We start from the raw sequence: 10,274 nt of genomic DNA on the forward strand, positions 1-10,274 counted from the left end.
TACCCCCTTCCAATAAAGAGCTAAACACGTACTCCGGCTAGCGTCTCTTCCTTGCGTCGGACCCACTACATTGCAACCGTGACCTGGATGACTGAGAACCTTTATAGACAAAAGTTGTAAAGTCTCCAATTTTGGAGAGCCCTGCTCTGCTTTGCTTGACTCTAAAGAATCTAGCTGCCACAGCGCCATAATCGCTAAGCAAGATAGGGAATACAGCAGGCCATCAATCCAATGTATACAACCTGTGTGATTAATATAAAACAAGGATGCAATGACAACCCTAGATAGGCTGGGTGGCCCTAATGTGCGAAGTCAATCAATGTTGTGCTTCACTAGTTTAGTATCAGGGGTCAAGCAATATCAGGGGTAGGCAATCTTGGCTCTTTTACGACTCGTGGACTTCAACTCCCACAATTCCTGAGCCAGCCACGCTGAGGGGAAAGGGAGAGGTTTCCAAGCTGAGCCATGCTGACTCGGGAATTCTGGGAGTTGAAGTCCACGAGTCATCCAAGAGCCAAGGTTGCCTACCCCTGGGCTGTATTAACAAACTCTTGCAGAATATTTCAAGATCATGGGAACGGATAATACCACGCCATGCTGTGCTGGTGAGGCCACACTTGGAATATTGCATTCAGTTCTGGTTAGTACGAGGCAAAAAAGATGCTGAGACTCTAGAAACAGTTCAGAGGAAAGCAACAAAGATGATAGCATGTCTGTATTATGAACGGTTAAAGGCATGTCTAGTCTAATGAAGGATTAGGGGGTGACATGATGCCAGTCACCCCATATTTGAGGGGCTGTCCGAGAGAAGAGGAGGTCAATTTATTCTATAAAGCACCTGAGAAAAGGAATGATGATGATGATGATGATGATGATGATGATAAATTTGGAAGGGACCTTGGAGGTTATCTAGTCCAACCCCCTGCTCAGGCAGGAAACCCTATACCATTTCAGACAAATAGTTGTCCGGTCTCTTCTTAAAAACTTCCAGTGTCGGAGAATTCACCGCTTCTGGAGGCAGGTGATTCCGCTGGTTAATTGTCCTCACTTGTCAGGAAGTTTCTCCTTAGTTCTAGGTTGCTTCTCTCCTTGACTAGTTTCCATCCGTTGCTTCTTGTCCTGCTTTCAGGTGCTTTGGAGAATAGCTTGACTCCCTCTTCTTTGTGGCAGCCCCTGAGATATTGGAAGACTGCTATCATGTCCCCCCTCACCCTTCTCTTCATTTAGACTAGACATTCCCAATTCAAGCAACCATTACTTATATATTTTAGCCTCCAGTCACCTGATCAGAAAGCAATGGATGGAAGCACATCAAAGGGGGGATCCAGCCTGGTGTTGTGATTCCTCACCAGCCAGTGCATCCAGCAGCTGAGTCTGAGGAATCAGATGATGATGAGGAGGGGCCTGGAGTGACATCAGAGTCAGAGGAAGGCTCTGAGGAGCTCCGAGACTTACAGTCGGACGAGGAGCCCGGCCCCTCTACTCACGCTCAGGCTTAGACACAGCTGTGCTGGGAGCCTGAGTTGGACAGTGATGAAGCATAGCTGCGACAAATCCAGGATGCACGAAAGCGCCGGCAAGAGAAGCGAGTAGGACAGAGGAATGCAAAGGGGCAGCTCCAAAGGCAAAGGAGAAGGCATTAGGAAGCCACGCCTGGGCTGAATAATAAAAGGGAAGGTGTGGGAGGTGCTGGTTGCTGAAGGCAACCATTCGTGTTGAGGATGGAGTTTCTGTGGACTGTGGTTGTTTGCCTTGGACACTGACTCAGGTCTGTGAGAATAAAAAGGGTTGTTTTTTCCCTGCAGTTCCTGCCTGTTTCTTGGAAGAGGGGTTTCTCCTTGCGAGCAGAACAAGGACTCACGTGCGCTAGGACAGAACACCTGGAACTAAAGAGAAATTTCCTGACAGTAAGAACAATTCATGAATGGAACAGCTGGCCTCCTTCAATTGTGGGTGCCTTGTCGCTGGAGGTTTTCAAGAAAATATTGGACAGCCATTTGCGCAGGATGGTATAAGACTCCTGTCTTGAGCAGAGGGTTGGGTTATAAGACCTCCAGGGTCCCTTCCGGCCTTATGAGTCTCTATGATTCTACAAGTCTAAAGGTACAAGCTACCTGCTGCCGCTTTTAATTGCTTGTTTCATTAGGGTAGGGGACCCGGTGGCTCAGTGGGTTAGGACGCTGAGCTTGTCGATCAGAAGGTCGGCAGTTTGGTGGGTCGAATCCCGAGTGCCGCGTAACAGAGTGAGCGCCTGTTACTCGTCCCAGCTTCTGCCAACCTAGCAGTTCAAAAGCACGTAAAAATGCAAGTAGAAAAATAGGGACCACTACGGTGGGAAGGTAACAGCGTTCCGTGCGCCTTTGGCGTCTAGTCATGCCAACCACATGACCACGGAGACGTCCTCAGACAAGCGCTGGCTCTTCGGCTTTGAAACGGAGATAAGCACCGGCCCCTAGAGTCGGAAACGACTAGCACGCATGTGCGGGGGAACCTTTACCTTTACCTTTACCGTCATTAGGATGCGTCCTTGCTAATCTTCTTCCTCTGACCACTAAGCCACTGGAGGGTATTCCTATCTGTCTTATCCAATCATTTCCCAGGCAGCGTGTCTTCCTCTCATCCCCCAAGGTCCTCCACGCACTTATTACACTGGACAAGACCACTGTGGCATGTCCAACAAACCCTGGTTAAGCAGACCATCGGATTTTGGCATGTGTGAGTCCACAGTCTACCACCATAAACCTGGATAAGACATGTTTTTCCCATGGGGCTGGAATTTTCTTAAGCCTATCTGGACTATCTGGATTTGGGATATTTATTTATTTATTTATTTATTTAATTAGTTTTCTATACCGTCCTATTCCTGAAGGACTTAGGGCGGTTTACAGGGTAGCATATAAAAGACAACATAAAAAGATAATATAAAATTAAAATGAATTAAATTAATTACAGCCCAAAAATTAAAACAATATTAAAAAGCTAAAACCCCTTCAGTCCAGGCCTGATAGATCGAAAAGCCAGATTTTCAGGTCCCGGCGAAATGAACGCAGATCGGGGGCAGTCCGGAGTTCCACAGGTAAATCATTCCAAAGGGCAGGCGCGCCCACAGAGAATGCCCTCCCTCTGGGGATCACCCGCCGGCACTCCCTAACCGGCGGCACCCTAAGGAGGCCCTCCCTATGGGAGCGCACAGGACAATGGGAAGTTGATGCTGGCAGCAGGTGCTCCCTAAGATAATCCGGACCCAAGCCATTTAGGGCTTTATAGGTCATCACCAGCACCTTGAATCTCACCCGGAGGGCAACTGGAAGCCAATGCAGCTCGCGGAGAAGAGGCGTTACACAGGAGTATCGGGAGACTCCCATCACAACTCGCGCAGCTGCATTCTGTACCAGTTGATACCCACTAGTCTGTTAGGAAGAAAGTTGGGTTAATCCAGATGAACCTCTAGCCCTTCTCTGAAAGGTTTTAAGAGATAGATTCAGCCCTTGGTCCCACCACCGTCTTTCTCCTCCTAACCTGGCTGTCTCCTGGTGACGGTTAGTTTTCAGCTTGGAATCTGGACACATCTGGGGAGACCGAGAAGCGTGAAGCAAACCGAAAATGAAACCACCCACAAAGAAGCCACGGAGAGTCTTACTGGATCATCTTCTTTGGTTCCATCCTGACCATCCTTGGTTATGGAGATGGGGCCATCTGAGGTCGTCCTTTGCTTTTTGTGACATCACCACCCCGGGTCAGAGGCCTCCCTTAGGGTTAATGTCCCTTTACAACTGTATTTCTTTTCTTTCTTTTTTTGTTTCCATCTTGGCAGCTTTAAGAGAAGTGGGCTTCCCAAAAATGGAAAAGAAAGGAAACACCCACTGAAGAAGAAATAATAGATAAAATTTTATCCTGCACTGAAATGGACAGGTTAACCCCAGAGATCAAAAATAAGAACGGGACGGAGTCTTATGAAATTTGGCAAAATTTGTACAATTGGTTAGAGTTAAGGAGGATCGCTGAGATGACCATTGTTTGATTGGTTGATGATTTTTTATTAGCATCTATATAATGGACAGGGACGCGGTGGCTCAGTGGGTTAGGACGCTGAGCTTGTTGATCAGAAGGTCAGCAGTTTGGTGGGTCGAATCCCGAGTGCCGTGTAACAGAGTGAGCGCCTGTTACTCGTCCCAGCTTCTGCCAACCTAGCAGCTCGAAAGCACATAAAAATGCAAGTAGAAAAATAGGGACCACTCCGGTGGGAAGGTAACAGCATTCCGTGCGCCTTTGGCGTCTAGTCATGCTGGCCACATGACCACGGAGACGTCCTCGGACAAGCGCTGGCTCTTCGGCTTTGAAACGGAGATGAGCACTGGCCCCAAGAGTCGGAAACGACTAGCACGCACGCGCGGGGGAACCTTGACCTTTACCTTTAAGTGTTGCAAACCAGAGAGAGAAAATCAGGAGTCTTGTCCTATGCGAAGAGATGTCTTCTTTATATAGTCCTTTTGTTGACAGTCTCCTGGTGATTGGCCCAAAGTCACTCTGTTGCCTTTCATGCCTAAGGCGGGGCTAGAACTCACTGTCTCCTGCTGATTGGCCCAAAGTCACCCAATTGGCTTCCATGCCTCAGGCAGGGCTAGAACTCACCCTCTCCTGGTGATTGGCCCAAAGTCACCCAGTTGGCTTTCATGCCTAAGGCAGGACTAGAAGTCAGTCTCCCAGTTTCTAACCTGGTGCATGAAATGAAATGAACACTGGAATTGGACAGACACAGGTCCTCGCCCCTGTTAGAAAGCAGATTGTTTATTACAGTCCTGGAAAGCCATGTCAAGAAGATGAGGCCTGGCTGGGCTTTGGATAGCTGAGATCCTAAGCAGCAGGGGTAACGAACAAACGTTCAATGAGTTGACAAAGCCAGCAACAGCAGAGGGCTGTACAACAGCCTTCCAGCCAGCCAGCCGCGTGTGCATTTTCCCTGACATGTGATTGTTCTGCCACATAGACACGGACTGGTGGTGGTGGATAACCTCCATAAGGGGGTGGATATCCTGGTGGGTAGCCTGGATATGGGCCATGCATAGGGGGTGGTGGTGGAATGGGGGGTGGTGGTGGTGGTACACCTGCCATCTTGTCGCCTATAAGGCTCCTTGGCCCTGCCTTCTCTGGCCAGCCAGTTGCTTCTTATCTGCTTCTGGTGGATGAAGATGTTCTTGGGACTGAGAAGTTCCAGGAAAACTGTGATTGTCAACACCCATGGAGAGAAAACAGGATGGCTAAGGTCATTCTGGGAAAGAGACAAGCAAACCACAGAGTTGTAATGGCATCTAAGAAGTATCTTCCTTCCTTCCTTCCTTCCTTCCTTCCTTCCTTCCTTCCTTCCTTCCTTCCATCCATCCATCCATCCATCCATCCATCCATCCATCCATCTATCTATCTATCTATCTATCTATCTATCTATCTATCTATCTATCTATCTATCTATCTATCATCTATCTAGGTGATGCAGTGCTTAGAAAGCAGTATTGCAGGCCAATTCTGCTGACTGCCAGAAGTTCGATTCTGACCGGCTCAAGGTTGACTTAGGCTTCCATCCTTCTGAGGTCAGTAAAATGAGGAGCCAGATTGTTGCGGGGGGGGGAATTGGCTGACCTTGTAAACCACTTAGGCAGGGCAGTAAAGCCCTGTGTAGCGTTATATAAGTCTAAGTGCTCTCTCTCTCTCCCTCTGTCACAGGGTCCCTTCTGGCCTTATGAATCTCTATGAGTCTACAAGTCTAAAGGTACAAGCTACCTGCTGCCGCTTTTAATTGCTTGTTTCATTAGGGTAGGGGACCCGGTGGCTCAGTGGGTTAGGACGCTGAGCTTGTCGATCAGAAGGTCGGCAGTTTGGCGGGTCGAATCCCGAGTGCCGCGTAGCAGAGTGAGCGCCTGTTACTCGTCCCAGCTTCTGCCAACCTAGCAGTTCGAAAGCACGTAAAAATGCAAGTAGAAAAATAGGGACCACTACGGTGGGAAGGTAACAGCGTTCCGTGCGCCTTTGGCGTCTAGTCATGCCGGCCACATGACCACGGAGACGTCCTCGGACAAGCGCTGGCTCTTCAGCTTTGAAACGGAGATGAGCACTGGCCCCTAGAGTCGGAAACGACTAGCACGCATGTGCGGGGGAACCTTTACCTTTACCTTTACCTTCATTAGGGTGCTAACTTGCTAATGTTCTTCCTCTGACCACTAAGCCACTGGAGGGTATTCCTATCTGTCTTATCTAATCATTTCCCAGGCAGCGTGTCTTCCTCTCGTCCCCCAAGGTCCTCCACGCACTCTATTACACTGGACAAGACCACTGTGGCATGTCCAACAAACCCTGGTTAAGCAGACCATCGGATTTTGGCATGTGTGAATCCACAGTCTACCACCATAAACCTAGATAAGACATGTTTTTTCCACAGGGCTGGAATTTTCTTAAGCCTGTCTGGATTTGGGATACCCACTAGTCTGCTAGGAAGAAAGTTGGGTTAATCCAGATGAACCTCTAGCCCTTCTCTGAAAGGTTTTAAGAGATAGATTCAGCCCTTGGTCCCACCACCGTCTTTCTCCTCCTAACCTGGCTGTCTCCTGGTGATGGTTAGTTTTCAGCTTGGAATCTGGACACATCTGGGAAGTGTGAAGCAAACCGAAAATGAAACCAGTCACGGAGAGTCTTACTGGATCATCTTCTTTGGTTCCATCCTGACCCTCCTTGGTTATGGAGATGGGGCCATCTGAGGTCTTCCATTGCTTTTTGTGACATCACCACCCCGGGTCAGAGGCCTCCCTTAGGGTTAATGTCCCTTTACAACTGTATTTCTTTTCTTTCCATCTTGGCAGCTTTAAGAGAAGTGGGCTTCCCAAAAATGGAAAAGAAAGGAAACGCCCACTGAAGAAGAAATAATAGATAAAATTTTATCCTGCGCTGAAATGGACAGGTTAACCCCAGAGATCAAAAATAAGAACGGGACGGGGTCTTATGAAATTTGGCAACATTTGTACAATTGGTTAGAGTTAAGGAGGATCGCTGAGATGACCATTGTTTGATTGGTTGATAATGTAAGGATTTTTTATTAGCATCTATATAATGGACAGGGACACGGTGGCTCAGTGGGTTAGGACGCTGAGCTTGTCGATCAGAAGGTCGGCAGTTTGGTGGGTCGAATCCCGAGTGCCGCGTAACAGAGTGAGCGCCTGTTACTCGTCCCAGCTTCTGCCAACCTAGCAGTTCGAGAGCACGTAAAAATGCAAGTAGAAAAATAGGGACCACTACGGTGGGAAGGTAACAGCGTTCCATGCGCCTTTGGCGTCTAGTCATGCCGGCCACATGACCACGGAGACGTCCTTGGACAAACGCTGGCTCTTCGGCTTTGAAACAGAGATGAGAGTCGGAAACGACTAGCACGCATTTGTGGGGGAACCTTTACCTTTACCTATATAATGGGCATAACTGAAAGATACGTAAATATAACGCTGAGGACTGAATGACAGTTTACTAAAAAAACCCGACAGATCTTACATGTACTTTTTTATACTTTGTCCTGTTATAGATTGTATTTTAGGTTTTTGTTATTTTTTTCTGTAACATAAGATAATACTAATAGTAGTGTTGTAGCTAGGGAAGTTGAATTATGTCCACTTTTGTTTTTAAATGTATATTTAATAAAATTTTCACCAAAAAAAAGAGAAGTGGGCTTGCAACTCCCAGATAAATGCTGGCTGAGGAATTCTGGGAGTTGAGGTCCAGATTGATAAAGCTGCCAAGGGCTGGCTGAGGAATTCTGAGTGTTGCAGTCCAGGCAGCTGAAAGCTGCCAAGGTTCAAAAACCTGTGGTGAACTATTTTGACCTCATTCAGCCCAGATGGCAATGATCTGCCTTTGAAGAGGCTATCTTTTGTGGTAATCTAGTTATGATCGTGCTCAAGGTTATCGTCATCACACTTCTCCGTAGCCGGCAGAAGTCAAAATCTTTCCGAAGAAAGGTTTTTTCTGCTTTCGCAGGGCCTTTGTACAAAGCTGTCTACACACAAACAGCATATATAACACCTCACTCCTAACCACTGCACCCTGGTGGCCCAGGGTTTAAAATGCATCATTGCAGTATTGACTCTGCCCATAGCCTGGGGTCTGATCCTAAGGTTGCTCAAGGTTGACTCAGCCTTCCATTTTTCCAAAGTCAGTAAAATGAGGAGCCAGATTGTTAGGGACAATTAGGCTGACTTTGTAATCTGCCCAGAGAATACTGCAAAGCACTGTGCAGCAGTATATAAGTCTACGTGCCATTGCTATATTTTTTTTATTATTTTAATTCCATTTATATCCCGCCCTTCTCCGAAGACTCAGGGCGGCTTACAAGCTTAGCAGTAGCCTTCATTCTATGTATATGCCTGCTTATTAGGGCTTTCACACACACCCCAAGCGGCATTATTACAAAGTCAGCTTAATTGCCCCCAACAATCTGGGTCCTCATTTTACCCACCTCGGAAGGATGGAAGGCTGAGTCAACCTTGAGCCTGGTGGGGCTCGAACCTGCACTAATTGCAGGCAGCTGGTGTTACTTAAGGAGGCATTAGCCCACTGCTCCACCAAGGCTATAATATTAGCCTTAGTAAAACCACGCTTGGAATCCAGCATCCAGTTTTCTTTGTCACAATATAAAAAAAGATGTAGAGACTCTAGGACAGTGACGGCGAACCTTTTAGAGACCGAGTGCCCAAACTGCAACCCAAAACCCACTTACAGTATATATCGTCGGGTGCCGGGTGGGTGTGGCCCATTGGCTGGGCGTGGCCCACTGGGTGGGCATGACTGCTGTGGTAATGCCAGACTGGGTGGGACTAAAAAGTTCAATCAGTCAATTCCAACTTTGCGAGATCTTTTTTCTCCCCCCCCCCCCGTGAGAAGTTGAATGGCATTGGAAGGAGTGACTTATGACCGGTCTTCACACTTATGATCATTGCAGCATCTTCACCGTCAGGTCATCAAAATCTGGGCGCTTCGTGATTGGCCTGCATTTATGACGGTCGCAGCATCTGTGGTTGTACCTGTATGGCAAATCTTTTGAAGGTACAAAGAATCCTCTTCGGAGTTAGCCGACGATTGCCGTTCTTCTCTACTCGTTCGTTGCCTTCCAGTAGCTGTTGGTGGCCCGGAATGGAAGTGGATCTGCCTCATCTTGCAAGGATGCTCATCCTTTGGAGAGATAGAAGGATTTCCTGTTCTAACTCAACCTTGCTTAAGAAAGCAAGTGTCCCATAACTTGGACTTTCTCTTCTTAGTACTCTGTGAGATCTTGAGTTTTGACTGACTCCTTGAGTCCTGGTTTGCCCTCAGCCCTGATTCCTGGTTTCATTTTTTTTTTTAAAAAATTATTATTTACAGATAGCCCCCGACTTACAAAAGTTCGTTTCGTGACCATTCTAATTTACCGCAGCACAAAAAATGTGACTTACTTTTCTTTTATTTTAGTTCTTTATACATATTTAGTATTATTAAGGATTGGTTTACTCTATATAAGCTAGAGAGTGATGGATTTTAGAGTTTATAATTGTTAGTATATGATTGTTTATGATTGCTTTTTAGATATATACCTTGTATTTTGCTCTGGGAAGTCGGGGGGGGAGGGGGGGAGGAGGGGAAGTAGGGGGGGAGGCAGGGGAGGGAGGAGGGAGAGGGGGAGGGGGGGAGATAGGGGGGAGGTAGGGAGGGGAGGAGGGAGGGGGAAGGGGGGTTTTTTAAAGGAAAACTGTATTTTAAAACTTTTCAATTAAAAAAAAAAAGTGACTTACGACCGTTTTTCACACTTACGACCGTCAGAGCATCGCCACGGTCATGTGATCAAAATTCGGACACTTGGCAACTGGCTCGTATTTGCGACGGTTGCAGTGTCCCAAGGTCACGGGATTCCCCCCTTTGCGACCTCCTGACAAGCAAAGCCAATGGGGAGGCCAGATTCACTGAACAATCCCGTCACCGAGTTGGCAACTGCAGTGATTCACTTAACAACCTTGGCATGAAAGGTTGTAAAAAAAGGGGGCAAAACTCACTGAAGAACTGTCCTGTTTAGCGACAGAAATTTTGGGACCCAGTTGTGGCTGTAAGTCAAGGACTACCTGTACTCACGTGGCCACTAAGAGACTACTCTGACTGCACCCAGCATAAAAATATCAAAGATGGCAACAGAGGAGGAGGGCAAGACTCTCCAAAATTGCTCATTCTTCAGAGGTAAAAGGTAAAGGTAAAATAATAGCTCATTCTTCAGAGGT

Source organism: Vipera ursinii, assembly GCF_947247035.1.
Source record: "Vipera ursinii genome assembly, chromosome: 1".
In the NCBI taxonomy this organism is placed as follows: domain Eukaryota; kingdom Metazoa; phylum Chordata; class Lepidosauria; order Squamata; family Viperidae; genus Vipera; species Vipera ursinii.